Raw genomic sequence first — 19,165 nt, forward strand, 5'->3', positions numbered from 1 at the left:
TGCCAGGAACACTGACCTGATTTTGCATCTTGTCTTGGTCTTTTATAATGTTTTTGTAACATCTATAATTTGTTATAGTCCCTTTAATATTGTTAAGTATCTTGAGGTGCTTCACATGAGTACACAAAAAGAAAATTAACACCAAACCACATAAATAAGACATCTGGCCAAATTGGTAAAAGTTAAGAAGCACCTCACAGAATGAGAAGTAGAGTAGTAGTTGTTTAGGAAGGGAATTCTAAAACTTAGGATCCATGCAGCTGAAGCCATGGATACAGATGATGGATGGGTTAAAACAGGCTTTTGTACAGGCAACTAAATTGAAGGAGTACAGTGGTCTTAAAGGGTTAAAGGGCTGAAGGAAGCACCAGAGAGCAAGAAAAATATTATAGCTGCAGAATTATCCCAGCAACCATTAAGGATAAGAAATCCATACCAAAAATGTTGCACTCCACTTGTCTTGTTTTAATACTGGAACAGTTCTATAAACATAATTTGATTAACTTTATTACGTGATAGTAAAGATCATGATACTGGTATAGAGATGAACCAATTTGTTTTTCTTTAATTTTCAGATCAAGCCTCTGTTAGTTTATTAAAAAATCCATTCTGTAACTGAAATATTGACCAAGAATACCATGTTCTAGCTTCTTATAAATTAATTCAGAAATAAAGAGCCTAAAATACTGTTTTGCTTAGGATTTGAATCTTGGAACAACCAGAGTAACTGAAACCACTTGCTGCTCTGCTTTCAATTCTTAGCTTTAGATTTGATTGACTACATTACAGTATTATACAATCATAATTTGGGTAGTTGGGTCATCCCAGAGTGCAGCACACATATTTTCATTCATCCATGCATGCAGCAACCGTAACTTCAACAGCCACAGAGAAGTTGGCAAACTGTCCATTGTCTCAGCAATGAAATAGAGTCACAGTGCAAAATAAAGGATATTAGAGAAGATTTAGAAGCAAATTAAAGTTTATGGCATTCTCGTATTCAGATGATTTTTTTCTTCTTTGCTCTGGACCAACAAATTTCTAAATTGCGTAACATCTTGGCTTGTACTCCACTGTACTTGTGTAGTTATGAGCTAAAAAGTCAAAATTGAATTCCATTCTAATTCTGTAATTTTCTAATTTCTTTCCGTTCTAATTGCACATTGTCGTAATAAGTTTACATGATAGTTACGGAATGCTCCAACAAATGGACCACAGATTACAACTTGGAAGTGGAAGTCTGCTTGGTGAAAATGTAGCCTTAAATAGCAATCACTGAAATAAAGCAAACTATATACCACAACATTTCACAACAGAAATAATGGCATGATATTCAATTATGTCCATCATAGGAAATAGCTGTGTTTGATTGCTTTAAGTACTTCACCACAGAAATGCACTGAACTGCATCACGTCACTTTAAACATACCCCTGAAAAACATCATGTAACACGAAACATGAAATAGTTAAGAAATGATTCTGCAACTTCTTTTCCATACTTTGACCTTGTATTGCCAAGGCCAAAGTGACTTGTCAGGCACGAGTTATTTTACAGAAAACATTGGAGGTACTCAACATTGGTGGAGGGGGAAACAGAGTTAATATTTCAGGTTTTTGAGCTTTCATCGGAACTGGAAAAATGAGACAATGAGCATGTTTCAAGTTGTAGAAAGGAGGAAGAGTACAGCAAACAAAAGAGAGTTTATACATTCTCCCTGTATGTCTGCGTGGGTTTCCTCGGGGTGCTCCAGTTTCCTCTCACATTCTGAAGACGTACGGTTTAGGAGCTGTGGGCATGCCACGTTGGCACCAGAAGAGTGGCAACACTTGCGGGCTGCCCCCAGCACATTCTCAGTAATGCAAAAAGAACCACTGTGTGTTTCAATGTACATGTGACTAATAAATAAATAAATATCTTATCTATGTGAGGGAGGAGAACAAGACTATCCAGATGTCACAAATGCTATTGATGATCTGTCTGGGGAAGTGTGAATAGATGAACAAGAACACAAGAAAATAGAAGCAGGAGTAGGCCACTTACCTGTCAAACCCAATCTGCCATTCAAGATGATCATGGCTGGTCAATGCTGGCCTCAACTCCTCTTCCATGCCAGTTCCCCATAAACTTCAATTATTTAATCTTTCAAATATTTATCCCCACCTGAAATACATCTTATGCACTCGTCTCCACCACCCACAGGGGAAGAGAATTCCAGATATTCACTACCCCAGCGTAGAAATTTCAACACACCTCAGTTATAAAAGACTGACCCCTTATTTTGTAGCTGTGAATGGGGGCAATAGAGAGGGAGAAAATAATGCTGGAACTGTGTGATGCAGACAGCAGTTACTGGAAATCTGAAATTGATGTGAGTACTGGAAATACTCAGAGGATCTGTGGAGAGTAGAAAACGGTAATATAAGTAGATGACATATCAAAACTGGCTGGTATCTGAAACTGTTGAATCCTGAGGGTCGCAATGTACCAAGCAGGAAGATGAGGTGCTGTACCTTCACTTACAATGGGCTTCACTGGAACAGAGTAAAAAAGCAAAGGCAGAAAGGGAGTGGGATGGAGAACTAAAGTGACAGACAACTTGAGGCTCAGAGTCATTCTTGTCAATTGGACAGATATGTTCCGCAAAGTAGTCACCGAATCTCTGTATAGTTTCTCCAATAATGAGGAAACCCCATTTTGATAAATAATTATTGTTGAAGTGGTTGAAGTAAATTCAGCTCCACCTAAAAACAACTGCTTGGGTCACTGGATGGTGAAGAGGCAAAAGGACAGGTGTTGCATCTCTAGTGGTTGCAAGGAAAGGGTACCATGAGAAGAGGAGTTGTTGATGCAGATGAAAGAGCAAGGTAACACAAATTGTTGGTTATACTTTCTGAGTTTGGTTCTTTTACAATTGTGTCACTAGGACAACCTGCTCTCCACCCAGTCAAAGATATTCCCATTGTTCTTTCCACTCATCACCCTCTTTACAACTTAAAACACACTAGTTTTCTCTCTTTTCCAGTTCTCGTGAAAAGTCAACGACCTGAAACAGTAATTCTATTTCTCATTGCGCAGATGCTACCTGACCTGGAAGTATCTCCAGCATCTTCATTGATCTTCACAAGATGAGGACAGAAGTTGACACAAATTTAAATTACCATAAATGATACATAAATTACATGTGTTCGAAATAAACAACAAAATAAACATAACGCCACCAATGCAAGATTGAGAGAGAGAAAAAAAATATAGACCTTGGATAATGAAGTAAAGAACACACAAGAACACAGGAATAGGCCACCTGGCCCCTCAAGCCTGCCCTGCCGTTCAATATGGTTATGGCTCAGCTGCCCCAGGCCTCCATTCCGTTTCTGTGACAATTCCTAGAGCCTTTAATTATGATGATTTTTCTAAAATTTAAGAACTTCTTCTTTAAATACCTTCAATAATCTAGCACCCACAACTCTCCAGGATAACCAATTCCAGAGATTCACCACCCTCTGCAAGAAGTAATTCCTAAGCACCTCAGTTTTAAATGAAAGCATTCCATATGCATTTTTAAATGCTTATTTTCCCATTTATTCACAGCATATGGATGTCAATTGCCAGCATTCATTGTACATTCTTAATTGCCCCTGTACAGAGGAGGCAATTTAAGACTCAACATACAAGAAGAATTTATATAAAACAGATTCGGAAAGGTCTTGACATGATAGTCCAGCACCGCTAACCCGTAATCCTTAAGAATCAGGGGACACAGTCTCAAGATCCTTCAGTTCCATCACACTTCTCAGTATCCTGCTGTTTTATGTATATTCCCTTGCCTTATTTTCCCAAATGCAACTCCCCAAACATGTCTGGATTAAATTCCATTCACTACCTTTCTGCCTAACTGACCAGACCATCTATATCTTCCATTAGGTGAGAAGTTTCCTTTCTCCCTGTCAACCACATGGCCACAAAAAGCAAGAGACTGAGGACTGAGCACTTGGGAATTCCACTGTTTCTGCCACTGAACAAATTTGAATCCAATTTCCCACTCTCCCTTATTCCTCAGCTTTATTTTATTTTCTTGCATAGAAAATGAAGTTGAGGATTAAGGGAGAGAAATAAAACAGACAGACAGAAAGGTAATATATTTTAAAAGTCAGCCTTAATTTTCTCGAGGGAGTGAAATTCCACAGTTGCAAATTCAAGTTTTCAGGCGAGCCAGTTGTTCAGCAGTAATTATTGTTTATTATGCCACTAAAGACTCACACTCCCAAATTGCACACTCCGAACTGCTCATCCATTTTTAGTTTGTAACTGTTTCAGTGAGTAGCAGCTTAGCAGCACAATGTTACAGCATGCAACACCGCTGCCGCACAACCCCAGCAACCTGGTTTGAAACCAACATCGGGTGCTGTCTGTATTGAGCTTGTAAATTCTCCCTGTGACCTCATGTTTCTTCCAGGGGCTCCACTTTTCTCCCACATACCAAAGACACGTTGGTAGATTTGACAGGAGAATCAAGGTGGTGAAGGGCATATGAGAAAGAATAGGTTACATGGAAAGAAGTGGTAGAAATGGACAGATGGAAATGCTCTGAAATCTGACACAGACACCATAGAATCATAGAGTCATACAGCACGGAAACAGGCCCTTCCACCCAACTGTCCATGCTGACCAAGATTACCATCTAAGCTAGTCCATTTGCCCATATCCCTCTAAACCCTTTCCTAACCATGTACCTGTACAAATATTGTTAATATACCTGCCTCAACCACTTCCTTTGGCAGCTCATTCCGTATAAGACCGTAAGACACAGGAGTAGATTTAGGCCATTTGGTCCATCAAAGCTGCACTGCCATTCGATCAGAGCTGATTTATTTTTCCCTCTCAACCCTGTTCTCCTGCCTTCTCCCCGTAACCTTGGACACCTTTACCAATCAAGAACCTGTCGACCTCTGCTTTAAATATACCCAATGACTTGGCCTCTACAGCCATCTGTGGCAATGAATTCCACAAATTCACCACCCTCTGGCTAAAGAAGTTCCTCCTCATCTCCGTTCTAAAGGAACGTCCTTCTATTTTGAGGCTGTGACCTCTCATCCTAGACTCTCCCACTAATGGAAACATCCTCTTCACATCCAATCTATCCAGGCCTTTTAATATTCGGTAGGGTTTAATGAGATTCACCCCTCATCCTTCTAAATTCCAGCGAGTACAGGCCCAGAGTCATCAAACGTTCCTCGTGTTAACCCTTTCATTTCTGGGATCATTCTTGTAAACCTCCACTGGACCCTCTCCAATACCAGCACATCCTTCCTTAGATATGGGGCCCAAACCTACTCAAAATACTCCAAATGTGGTCTGACCAACGCCTTCTAAAGCTTCAGCATTACACCCTTGCTTTTATATTCTAGTCCTCTTGAAATGAATGCTAACATTGCATTTGCCTTCCTTACTACCGACTCAACCTGCAAGTTAACCTTTAGGGAATCCTGCACTAGGACCCCCAAGTCCCTTTGCACCTCTGATTTCTGAATTCACTCCCCATTTAGAAAATAGTCTATACCATTATTCCTTCCACCAAAGTGCATGACCATACACTTCCCTACGCTGTATTCCATCTGCCACTTCTTTGCCCATTCTCCCAACCTGTCAAGTCCTTCTGCAGACTCCCTGCTTACTCAACATTACCTGCCTCTCCACCTATCTTTGTATCATCCGTAACCTTGGCCACAAAGCCATCAATTCCATCATCCAGACCATAAACAGAGAACGTGAAAAGTAGCAGACCCAACACCGACCTGTGGAATACCACTAGTGACCAGCAGCCAACCAGAAAAGGCTCTCTTTATTCCGACTCTTTGCCTTCTGCCAATCAGCCAATCTTCTATCCATGCTAGTACCTTTCCTGTAATACCATGGCTCCTATGTTGTCTAGCAGCCTCATGTGTGGCACCTTGTCAAAGGCTTTCTGAAAATCCAAGTAAGCAACATCCACCGACTCTCCTTTGTCTATCCTGCCTATTACTTCCTCAAAGAATTCCAACAGATTTGTTTGGCAAGATTTTCCTTAAGTAAACCATACTGACTTCAGCCTATTTTATCATGTGCTTCCAAATATCCCGAAACCTCATCCTTGATAATGGATTCTAACATCTTACCAACCACTGAAGTCAGGCTAACTGGCCGATAATTTCCTGTCTTTTGCCTCCCTCTCTTGTTAAAGAGTGGAGTGACATTTGCGATTTTCCACTCCTCCAGAACCATTCCTGACTCTGTTGATTCTTGAAAGATCACAACCAATGCCTCCACAATCTCTTCAGCTACCTCTTTCAGAACTCTGAGGTGTAGTCCATCCGTTCCAGGTAACTTATCTACCTTCAGACCTTTAAGTTTCCCAAGCACCTTCCTCCTTAGTAATAAGCAGCTACACTCACTTCTGCCCCCAGACTCTCTCAAATTTCTGGCACATTGCAGGTGTCTTCCACAGTGAAGACCGACACAAAATACTTATTCAGATCGCCTGCCATTTCTTTGTTCCCCATTACTCTCTCTCCAGCGTCATTTTCCAGCAATGCAATGTCCACTTTTGCCTCTCTTTTACTTTATATATCTGAAAAAACTTTCAGTATCCTCTCTTATATTATTGGCTTGCTTACTTTCATATTTCATCTTTTCTCCCCTTATTGCTTTTTTAGTTGCCTTCTATTGGTTTTTAAAAGCTTCCGAATCCTCCAGCTTCCCACTAATTTTTGCAATACTGTATGCCCTCTCCTTTGCTTTTATGTTGTCTTTGACTTTCCTTGTCAGCCACGGTTGCCTCATCCTCGCTTGAGTGGTATACTGACCACCCTCTGGGTGAAAAAATCTTGCCTGCTCAACCCCTTTCCATAACTCCCTCGAGTCTCGGCAACATCCTCATAAATCTCCTCTGCACTCTTTCCAGCTTAATGGCATCGTTCTTATAGAAGGGTGATCAAAACTGAACACAATATTCCGGGGGTGAATGGTCTTCTCCAATGTCATACAAAGACATGAGAAATAAATGTTCAAGACCAATGCAACTATTTCAGTGGCAAATCCACTGATGATGAATGCCACTGCACATCCTGGGGAGGAGGACAGTCCTGACGCCAACTTCTGGGTTTCCGCATTTCACGGCGCATGTCCAAACACTAGAATTTGCTGTCAGATTTGTCCTGCAGTGATGGCAGTGCCAATACCCCTGTAATTATTATTGGAGCAAAATCCTGGATTATTATTCTAAATTCAGCATTTAATATTTTTCTATGCTTTGATGTTTTCTCTTAAGTGCTTTCATTCTGATGGTACACCTTGAACTTCTCCGAGCTAAAGTCTTATTTAGTCTCCTATATACTCAGCGTCATATGTTCAACTTCCAACATAATCTATGACGTTTTGAAGTATAAGGAAATACTTAGGTGAAGCTAATCCAAGTAAATTCCAGTCAAAATAAGGCTTGCACAAGTTGTGCGAAACATCTACAACTGGCTTTTCTTGGAAAAAATAATCTGAAACTTCTCTCATGTATTTGGTGGCTGTAGTGTTTAAATACGAGAAGAGTTTTGCCAGTTTTAATCCATGAATAGAAAGCTATCATGATACCGGTTTTAAATTTCAATCCTAGTCAGAAAGCTCACAACACATTTTGGGAATTGGAAGACAACTGACACACAAATTTAAAGTCCTTTAGCAAAAGAAATACAGGTCCTCCCTAGGTTTTGATCCTGAGAACTGTTCGTACCCCGAACAGTTTGCAAGTTGGAAATGTGACCTACCAAGGGCAACATGTTGTTAAGCCAGGGCATTTAACTCAACTATTCAGATTTCTCTGCAAGATGCAATGACATTGCTGCAAACTGACCTCCCACATGGCAGAAGATGCCTGCAGCAGCCAAGCAATACACAAGGCTGGCATTCGTAACCTACAGAGGACCTGAGTTGGGGTAGCCCATCTCTGCAACTCAATATCCTATCTGGGAATGCTTGACTCTCACAATGAAATCCTGAAATGGGAATTTGTTTCCCCTTCTTAGAACTAACATTCCTTACTATTGAACAAAACAAAAATCAGCACTATTAAAGACCATTTTATGAAGCAATCACTCTCCAGCTAGTTTTATAAATTCAGGGACAATGATTGGAATAGTGGCGGCAAAAATCATTGTTATCATATGCTATTTAAGACAGGCTATCATTTTAAATTGACTAATACCCTAGTTAAAATGTATAAAAGAATGTAATAAAATGCAATGTAGAGGATGCACAGGAGATTCCATCAGGATGCTGCCTGGGATTGATCATTTCAGTTATGAAGAGAGACTGAATAGGCTGGGTTTGTTTTCCTTGGTGCGGAGAAGGCTGAGGGGGACCTGATAAGGTGTACAAAATTATGGCAGTGATAATAGGGTAGACAGTAGTAAACTTTCCCCCATAGCAGAGGTGTCTGTAACTGGAGGGCATAGGTTTAGGATAAGGGATAAGAGGTTTAAAGAGGATATATACAAGGAAGAGATTTTTTTCATTCAGAGGGTGAACGGACTTTAGAATGCACTGCCTGAGGAGATGGGAGCCAGAGACTCTTATAACATTTAAATAGCGTCTAGATGAGTACTTGAATCATCAAGGCATAGAAGGCCGTGGACCAAGTGTGAGAAATGGGATTAATACAGATGGATACTTATGATTAGGATGGATGGGGTGGGTTGAAGGACCTGTTTCTGTGCTGTATGAATCTGTGACTCTATGAAACTTTCTGTTGGAAAGGTATTTTTGATTAATTAAATTATTAGCTTCCTTCCAAGCATAGGAAATTAGTCACCAAAAGAAGTTTATAAATCCAGCAAGACTTCACATGAATACTGAATGATCAGATATAACTTAATTTTAAATTCAATTTGTGTGATATACCATTTCAAGGAGCTTATAAAATTGTCATTATTGACAATGTAAACCATACAATGAATTCATCAAAATGTGTTACACCATTTGCTGCCATGACGCTCCATACCTCCGTGAACAGTACAAGTAAATACCCACTGAATGTGAAATTTGAAACCACTCAGTTAACTTAGTTGTTTACTGTTAAGTAGTCTCAAAGGCAAAAGGAATGGATCAATGCTGCATTGCATTCAAATGACCTGCAATGAGTCATTTCTTGCTGCTATGCTGTTGATAAATTCTAAACAGCAAATCAAGAATGTACAAAAGGACACAAAATTTCTGCAAGCAAAAACTTGAGGCTAAAAATAATAAATAAATCACACATTGTGCCAGGAATTTCCATGGAAACTTCACAAAAAGTTCCAATTTATTAGACAAACAATAAGACCAAAATGATGTAAGCCTAGCCAAAGTCCCATGAGGTTGGCCATCTGTCCACCAAGGATTTGATCGTCTCAGAGGCTTGCAGTGGCCATTCAAGGCACAAATTACAGCTTTATCTGCTGGAAATGGTGCCCGTTAGTGAAGACTGTGGCTTGAAATTAAGAAGCCAGTTTTATTGTCATGTCAGTCATATGTCATTGATAGAGAAGGAATCAGGACTTTGACAGAGAAAATGGAGGAAAAGGCTATGAAAAGTCATTGAGTGAATGGGAAAAATGCTGACCCTAATGTAAATAGAGGAGAGATTCTTATTCTTTTCAGTTCAGAGACAGGAACATAAAGCAAACCCACAAGTAGAAACAATATGCTACTTTAAAAAAAAACTTTCAAGTGCACAAAATGGTTCTCTAGTTGATGAAATTCAACTGGAGAACTGCAGTTACTGGAAATATGGAATAAAAACATAAAATATGGGAAGCACTCAGCAAGTTAGACAACATTTGTGGAAAGAGAAATAGATTTAACCTTTCAGGTTAAAGATCATCCGCCAGAATAGGGAAAGTGAGAAAGCAAGTTAGTTTTAATTAAAGAGAAGATGGGGGAGGAATGGATAGACAACAGCAATATCTGTAATTCAGTGAGGCCTGGACTGTCATGGGGATCAGTTGTAGCGGTCATCCAATCAATGGGCTACTGCAGGTAGTTAGAAAAGGAGAAAACAAATCGAAGCTTTGAAAAAAAGGCAGATAGAGAGTAAAAACACAAAGGAATACAAAATGTTACAAAATACAGGGATGTTGGACACGGCCTGTAGGTCAGGCTGTGCCAATGGAGAGAGAAACACCAAGCCAATATCGCAAATAGACGATTTCTAACAGAAATGGTCAGTTCTGATACAGACAGTTAACTGAAGCTGCAAAAGTTGATATTAGAAAGCTACGACAACCTTTGTTTCATCCGACTCAGACCCTCTCCCTCAACTTTTTTCTTGGTAGACCAGCAACTGCATTGGTGCTGCTCCCTGCACTCATACAGAACTTGAAAATGTCATGATTTTTGCTGCTACTTTCCACCCTGACCTCACCTTCACATGGTCCACCTCCGACTCTTCTACAGAGCTATATGGTTGTACAGTGTGGAAGCAGACCATTCGGCCCACTCAATCCATGCTGGCTATTTTAAGCCAATCACATTTTATTCTCCCCACATTCCCATCAACATCCCCCAGATTCTCCCACTCACCTACACATTGGGGGCAATTCACAGTTGTCAGTTAACCAACTAAACTGCATGCCCTTGGGATGTGGGACTAAGCTGGAGCTATCAGAGTAAATCCACATGGTCACAAGGAGAATATGTAAATTTCACAATGACAACATCAGAGGTCAGGACTAAACTTGGGTCACTGGAGTCATGAGGCAGCACCTCTAGTAACTCCACCGCTGTACAGCCTTTCCCTTTCTGGATCCATGTCAAACGACAGGCAAGTGACAAACACCCATTACTCATCACTTATAAGGACTCCATTCCATTCTCCCAGTTCCTCTATCTCAATTGCATTTGCTCCACTAATTATTTTCCACATAGGTGCCTCTTGAATGTCTTCCTTCTGCCTGAATGATAGCTTCCCTGTACCATTGCTGACAGAGCCCTTGACTGCTTCTCATCTATTTCACACATCTCTGCTCTCACCCTTTTCTGCTACAGAGAACAAGGATGAAGATCTCCTGGTCCTCACCTTATATCCCAACAGCCTCTGCGTTTAACAGGTTAGTTTAAAATTTCCACCAGCTGCAAAAAAATTCCACCACCCGAGACATCGTCCCCTCCCCTCTTGGCATTTTGAAGAGATTGTTCTCTATGAGTCCCTGGTCCAGTCTTCCATCCCCACCAACCATTCTTTCTCTTATGGAACTTTCCCATGTAACTTTATGTAATACCTGTCCTTTCAACTCTTCCCTTCATACCATCCAAGGACTAAATGAAACAGTGGTTCATTTGCACTTCTTCCAATCTGGTATACAGCAGTGTTCACAATGCTGCCTCCTTTACACTGGAGAAACACAGATTGGGTATTTACTTTATGGAGCACCTGTATTCAGGATGACTAAGAGTTTCCTGTTGCCTGCCATTTTAACTCTCCATCACAATCCCATTCAAACCTATCAATTTGTAGCCTGCCTGTGCTAGTGAGGTCAACATAAGCTTGAAAAAAAGTATCTCATTCCATCTGGGCATGTTGCAGCTCTTTTGATTTAATACCAAATTCAACAACTTCAGGTGACATGCTTTCTCTGTCTAAGAAATGACCTTTTCTTCTATAAATCATACACTTAAAATATTGATTCATTTTTTCTCTCTCCATTGTACCCTGCATTTTGCAACTTCTTGCGTTCCTTGGCAATAACTCTGATATTTCCTTTGTCCATCCACCCCTTCCCCACCTTCTCTGCAACTTAAATACAACTTGTTTGCTTTCTTTCTCAATTCTGTCAAAGGATCTTCAACCTGAAACATTAACTCTGTTTCTCTTTCCAGATGTGCTGCCTGACCTGTTATGCTGCCAGCATTTTCTGTTTATGATTCTCTAGTTAGTTTAATCCAGAGATCTGATTACATCTTCATTAACTATCTGTAACACAAAACTTAATGATTTAAATCTGGTCACCTGTGTTTTTGTCCATCTTCAGAAAGTGCACGTGAAGAACACATATACAAAGAGCAAAATGCAGTTCAGACCATGAGTGAATTTTTTTTTAAATGCACATGCAAGTTTTTTTGAACAGACAATCTGGGTATATCCAGAACACTTACCCCTGCTGTACTTGAAAGAATATGGAAGGGCAGACTCCAAATTTGTCAGTGCATCCAGTAGTATGGGAGGCTGATCTACAGATCATGACTGTGTGACCTCCTGTTGACTTTGTGTACCTTGTTAGGGTCAACGTCAAATGCATCCTGGTATTTACATCATTTTGTTTTGGCCATGGATTTTAAGTGTCACTTTTTTCCCCCAAATGTTTTCAAATAGCTTGAGTTAGTAACATTGGCAGATCCCAAGTTTCTTTTCCTCCCTCCTAGACTGCTTAAACTGTGCATTTCCCTTTAGAGACAAGTTACTGGCAACCAGAAACATATATAAAAAAAATCAGCAGTCCCTCAGCATCAGTACAAACTGAATTATACCCTAGAGATGTTTTTTTTTCTTTCTTGAACCAGAGTCACATGCTCTGTGTTGCTGTGGGAACTGTTCAAACTATGTTCAATATTTCTCACAAAGAAATATATATTATACTTCCAAGTATTCTTCCCCAACCCCTTCCAAGTGAAGGTCACTCCCAGTAAGTGAGGCCTCCAACAGACTGCAGTCAATGAGTCATGCTCTAGAAATGCTTGTACCTTCTGGTTGCAGATGCTCACCAGACAAAAACTCTTCAAGTCTGTGAGACGACAGAACTGTTATGAAAGGCCCTGTTCAGACACATACTATTTTGACAATCCCTGGATCTAATTTATGAAAAGCAATGCATTTTTCTGTTCATTGTTAAAACACTTTCCTTTTAAAACATGCCTGCTGCAAAGTGCTTCCATGTAATTTTGAGAAAATTGATTGCTGTAAAAAAAAGGCTAAATTCTTTCCCTGTATTTTCTGTAATTGTACACAAGAGCAACATTAATTGTGCAAATTAATACACTGTAAAAATAAAATAGCAATTTTGGGAGAGGAGAGGTGCTGGGGGGTGCAGATGGGAAAAATCACATTTCTGATTGATTTACATTAGTAATAAAGGAAATAAAGAAATATAATCATTCTTCAGCTATTAAACTTTAGCATCTTAAACCCTGATTCTCATACCTGAGAATGTCAGATTGGACGTCCTTTGTTACTTTATGAATGCTACTGTGCCTCTAACTTGGGGATGATGCTCAGGAAAATAAAATCAACATTCAAAAGCTTCAATAAGCAACAAAGTGAGTTCTAAAGCATTGTGACAGCACTTGCTTGAGATAGGTAGGAATGCTTGCTGGGACAAAATGCATGACTTTTTCTTCGTCTATAACGTGCAAATATCTGGAGACCCAAAAGAACCCATTTAAACTCCTCCAACAACACTGGGTATACACACCCAATGCTGCAACTCCATCTGCCTCTAGTTGGAGTCTGCAGTTAACAATATATGGAACTTCTATATTTAGCTATCTAAATTTCAGATTTAAATCCTTCCATGATATTGCATAAGCAACCTGCCCCAGCCTTGCTTCCAATCTCAAATGTTTAAATCTGGTTCTGTCCTATTGCGTAAACTCGCCATCTTTCAACCCAACACTAGTGGGAAAGCTCTCGATGGTGGGTTCCCTCCCGAAATTCCACAACCTCTATTTTTCTTTCCTGCTCCAAATAATTAAAAATCTCTATTTTCTACAAGATTTTGGCGATTCTAATCACCATTATCACAATTTGGTTGATGCCATTTCCATGGGCCTGCTTCCTTCATCCTTCCAGATGGTGGAATCCATGGATTTGGGATGCAACGTTACAGAACTCTTGATTTGTTGCTGAAGTGTAGTTTGCAGATATTACACTCTGCTGCTACAATGCTCCAGCGGGCAGAGAGAGTGAATGCTCCAGGTTGATGGATGCTGACCAAGTAGGCTGCTTTGACCCAGATGGTGTTGTATTACTTGGATGCTGTTCGAGTTGCACTCATCCAGGCAAGCACAGAATAAATTCATCACACTTCTGGCATGTGCCTTATAGATATAGAAGAGCTTTGAGGAATGCACAGTGTTGTAGTAATTACTGTACTGCCTCACAGATCTAGCACCCTGGGTTCACCCTGACCATTGGGTGCTAACTTTGTGAAATTTGCACATTTTCTTCTGAGTGCATGGACTTGCACCATTTTCCCAAAAGACATACTGGTGGGTTAAATTGGCTGACGTAAATTGTCCCTGATGCGGATGAGTGACAAGACAGGCAGGGCAAATGCTTGGGCATTTGAGAGATCACAGGGAGATAAGTGGGAAATGGGACTAATAGGAGTGTTCTGAAGCCAGCATAGACTCAATGGCCAAAGTGACTTCCTTCAGTGTCATAAGGAAATATGAATCAGGAAGTGAGTCATTTACTTTGCAATTCAGTTTCACACTTGCTCTTTAAGTCACTGTTACATGATGTGGCAAGAAGGCATAGCTTAGATCTCATCCGTTCATTGTGGGAATTGCCTAGCTCCATTAAAAGCAGTCTTAAGTTAAATCTTCTTTTGATTCTTGTATAGTGTAATTATTTACAGTCATTTTAAGTTTCCTTTCACTGTGAAATCTATTCTTATAGTCATATTTTGACTATATGTTCTGAACTACTGGAAGGGCATGCCAGACATTTGTATTACAAATAAAAGTTGTGGTGTTCTCATGTAGTAGAAAGCATTTGCTTCTCTAAAAAAAATCACAAAGGTCTTTTGCTGCAGTATGAAACTCATCTATGTTGCAATAATATTCCTGCCGGCATAAAACTGAAATCTGAGAGACTATTTCCCTTTTAACTCTAATTCTTTGTGTGTTTTGAAATTCTGGCAACATGATAAAACATGATATAAATTAAAGCATTCAATTTTCTGTGTCATTGTTTCACTGATAAATTACAGTGGAATGCATTTTTCAGTCAAGGGAAATAAAACTCAAGAATATGGAAAACAAACATAATAAAAATGAAGCTTTGCCAAAAATGAAGGGATTAATGTGCTCTGACAAACAAGAATTGCAACAGAATGTTAGAAACTAAAACTTTCATTTATGCAATTGCTCCAATTAGATTTCTTGTACGGACCTCCCAAGAACACAAATTTCTTGTGCTGAAGGGAATTTCAAACAGTGAAAACCTAACATAATATTACTCTATAAAGATTACAACATGCATAAACGTGCCCAAAAATAATGGGAGTAATTGTCCGCTAACTGTTGTCATGGGCCACAAATAATAACTTCCTATTTAAAATCAGAAACTGGCTATATTTCACCAAGATACTCCATGCTCCACATTTTGGGGCTATTTTTGGAAATAACTTGTACTTACTGGCTCAATTTCCTTGCACTGAATCTGCATGTTCAAAAAATTCTAAAAATATTTCAACATTGGAAATTATTCCCAATTAAATATGATCAATTCATGCAGATTGTTTCGTTGTTGTCAGGCAGACATTAGTTTTCCTACTACCATTATCAATGTGGAAAATTAAAACATTAATTTGGTGAGGCTTCCATATAGAATCATGTAGCATCAAATAACATTAAGCTAACAGGAGGTGCTGATTATGGGGCACAACTTGGAACCATCAACAAAATGTGCTGTAGGTCAGTGAGACACTGATCTGGCCAGGGTCCACTAAGTGTTTCTCAGTCTGCTTTTGGAAAGATTGGTGGAGTGCACATGAAAGGATAACTGAAAACACAACCACTTTAGGTTTTACTGAAGTACAACTAAATCTTTACTTTTGTTTAACAAGATATTAGTTATTAAAGTAAACACTTAATATTAGGGTGCTTGGACTTTTACATAAAGAACCAACATTGCCATTGTCTTTGCTTTGCAGAACTGACACATGTAATGTTGGATAAAACATCTTCCATTGATCAGTGGGTCAATTAATTTAAGATCACCACTACATAAAATTAGGTGAGATTTGTCAAACCCTTTGTATAACGAAGGTTGTTAGGGGATCCTACCAGATACAGCAGTGGAAGCGGAGTGCTGACTAACTTTAAAAAGGGAGTGATATAAAAGAGATTTTGTGGATGAACATGCGATTTCCAACTCTCAAAATCTTTAGAAACTTGCACAATGCCACAAGGTAAACAACATACAAAACTGAGCAAGGACTTTTACAAGATCCCACATGGCAGACAGGACAATACAGTAAATGCTATGGGATCAACAGTAAGTGACAAGCTAGATCAAAAATTAACAAGGAACCAAAAATAATGTCTATAGACATTATTGCCATCAAAAGCAATAGGGTTCTGGAGGTCTCAGCACTAGGGTCCCTGCTCTTTGTATTTATCAATGATTTAGAAATAATCATTGGGATGTAATTGATGTTTTCAAATGGTGCAAAAATTGACATGTGTGTTTGATAGTTTAAAAAAAAGCTGATGTCTGGAATAAAATACTGATGGACTGGTAAGGTGCCCATAGTAGTTATGAATGGAATGTAAATTGGCACAAGTCTGAAGTAATACACCGAGGGAAGATAAACAAGGGAATACACAATAAAAGGTTACTAACAGAAGTATGGAGGGACAAAGGAACAGCAGCGTAAGTAAATAAGGTTGTTAAGAAAGCAAACTGTATACTTTACTTTAAGAGCATAGAGGTTATGCTGGAACTGCATAAAAATATGGCAGGCCACAGCTAGAGTAATGAATTCTGGCTATCACATTGTAGGAAGGAAGTGAGTGCACGAGTGAGAGTACAGATGAGATTTATGAGGAGGTTGCCAGGAACAGAGAATTTTAGTCATGACGATAGATTGGATAGGTGGGGATTGTTTTTTTGGGAATAGAGGAGGCCAAAAGGAGATTTAATTGAGCCACGTAAACGTATGAAGGGCCAAGAGAACATGAATAGGAAGGAATAACTTCCCTCAAGAGAATGGTCAATAACAGGGGACAATACCATTAAGGTACCTAGTAGAAGAATTAGAGAGTTCTCTCCCAGAGGATGCTGACTCACTCTCCAAGAGGATAATGGAGCCAGAAATTTTCAATGCATTTCAAAAGTATCTGGATATGCACACGAAGTGCCATTGCTTAAAAAGCCACAGAACAAAGTTAAACAGTAGAATTTGTTTGAATAGTTTTTTTTAAATCAAGCAGCCGAAACAAAATCAGCCAAAAATGCAGGAAATTTCTACAACTGCATCATCTTACTCAAAATTTATACATTAACAAAACTTAAATGGGATGCCCAGAACTGGAAAAACTTCAGATATTTGTTAGAATTATTGAATAATTATACGATGACTTCTATCTTAAACAGGTTTTCAATTTTGATTTTCACAAGAATAATTTCTTGTGAACAAAATGTCAGTATTTTTCTGCGAAGGTGACAGTTTCATCATGTTATGTTGGCACATTTTTGGGCAAGTATTAACAGAGCCTTCAATTAACTGTGTTTATACTAAATTACCAAGAAAAAGGTGAGTCATGAGAGTCCAATTTAATTGTGACTCTGAGAGATTATTTCATATATCAAGAGGGTCACTCTCAAACTTAATGCAGTTTCGAATCCAATTAAATCCAGAATTTTTCCACCAAAATACCTAATCTCTGGGTAATTTTACTTCTTTGAATGAAAATACCTCCTCACATATCGAAGAATTAAACTCGTATGAAAAGATATTCACTCTCTAGACAACCTGCCACACATGTAACCTTCTCTTCAGATTCCACAAGAACACTTTTTTCTATGAAGCCTCAATGGTACATTTTTATTGGATTTAAAACCAAACAAACATACAACTCATTAATAATCAATACTAACAAAAGCACAAATATTCAGATAAGGTTTACAGAATATGGACTCACAGCTTCATGGGTGAGCCACCTAAATATTATCACCTTTACTTCTAAATAGAAGCATTTTAATACTGTATGATTTTCCAGGAAAATACCCAGTTTAAAAAAAATACTATTCAATAAAGCCAATATAACAAATGTCTTTCAATGAAATATTTCAATTTAGATTTCAACACAAGAGATTAACTGATAAGATATTTGTTAGTCACATGTACATTGAAACACACAGTGAAATGCATCTTTTTGCATTACTGAGAATGTGCTGGAGGCAGCCCCTAAGTGTCGCCACTCTTCTGGCCCCAACATAGCATGCCTACAGCTCCTAACCTGTATGTCTTTGGAATGTGGGAGGAAACCCACTCAGACACAGGGAGAACATACAAACTCCTGACAGACAGCAGCGGGAATTGAACCTGGGTCACTGGCACTGTAATAGTGTTATGCTAACTGCTACACTACCGTGCTGTATACGTGAACACAATCAAGTATCACCACGATGGGTTTGGATGTAGGTACGTAATGGATGTTGTCGCTAGCCTATCTCATGAGATAGAAAATGAGAGATCCAAAAAGGGAAAGGTAGTCAGAGATGGACATGTGAAGGTGAGAGCAGGGTGGAAATTGGCAGAAAAAGTAATAACATTCTCAAGTTCTGTATGAGTGCAGGAAGCACCACCAATTCGGTCATCGATGTACTGTCAGTTGAGTTGAGGGTGGACTCCCGAATAAGACTAAAACGAAAAATGTTCCACATATTCCAAAAAAAAATGTGGGTTGGCGCATGCACGTTCTTATATCTACATTTTTAATTGGGAGAAGGTGAATGCAGTTGAAGGAAAAGTTGTTCAATGTGAGAATGAGCTGAATGTTGCCAAACATTTATCTTAAGATAAAAGAGTGATTCCAAACAAAGAATTTAATTTTGACTAATTAATCCAAGCAACCAGAAGAATGCCATGTTAGAGCATTCCTACAAAGCAAATTTTGATTTTGCAGAACATCCCACTGTTTCACCTGCAGTTTGTGGGCTAAATTACATAAAATGCTTGTGCATGTTATGATTATATGTGGCAGGACCAAATGCAGGTCCCACAAGACAATTTTTTTTTTGAGGTTTGATCCACAGTCGTCCTGTCAATACAACTGATCAGAGCTCTTTTAAAATCTATACAATAGAACTTCTGTTTCTGACTACATTCATGTGAAGGAAGTAAAATTAATTTCCTGCTGAAAGTAAAATCAGGGAGC

At 39.1% G+C, this 19,165-nt stretch overlaps 1 protein-coding gene across 12 annotated transcripts in view; it reads right to left on the reverse strand.

Annotated features, from left to right (window-relative positions):
• The window catches only part of cmss1 (cms1 ribosomal small subunit homolog), a 226,718-nt gene that overhangs the window by 135,383 nt on the left and 72,170 nt on the right, over window positions 1-19,165 (reverse strand). Inside the window, exon 1 of one of the 12 annotated variants that reach the window (XM_052015199.1) lies at window positions 12,155-12,435. The exons of 10 other annotated variants lie outside the window; for them this stretch is intronic. The gene's annotated coding sequence lies outside the window, so the exon portion shown is untranslated. Of the gene's footprint in view, window positions 1-12,154; window positions 12,436-19,165 lie in introns of those variants that run through there. One more of the 12 variants, XM_052015189.1, reaches the window with a different exon arrangement.

This window comes from Pristis pectinata, chromosome 4, assembly GCF_009764475.1.
Source record: "Pristis pectinata isolate sPriPec2 chromosome 4, sPriPec2.1.pri, whole genome shotgun sequence".
NCBI lineage: Eukaryota > Metazoa > Chordata > Chondrichthyes > Rhinopristiformes > Pristidae > Pristis > Pristis pectinata.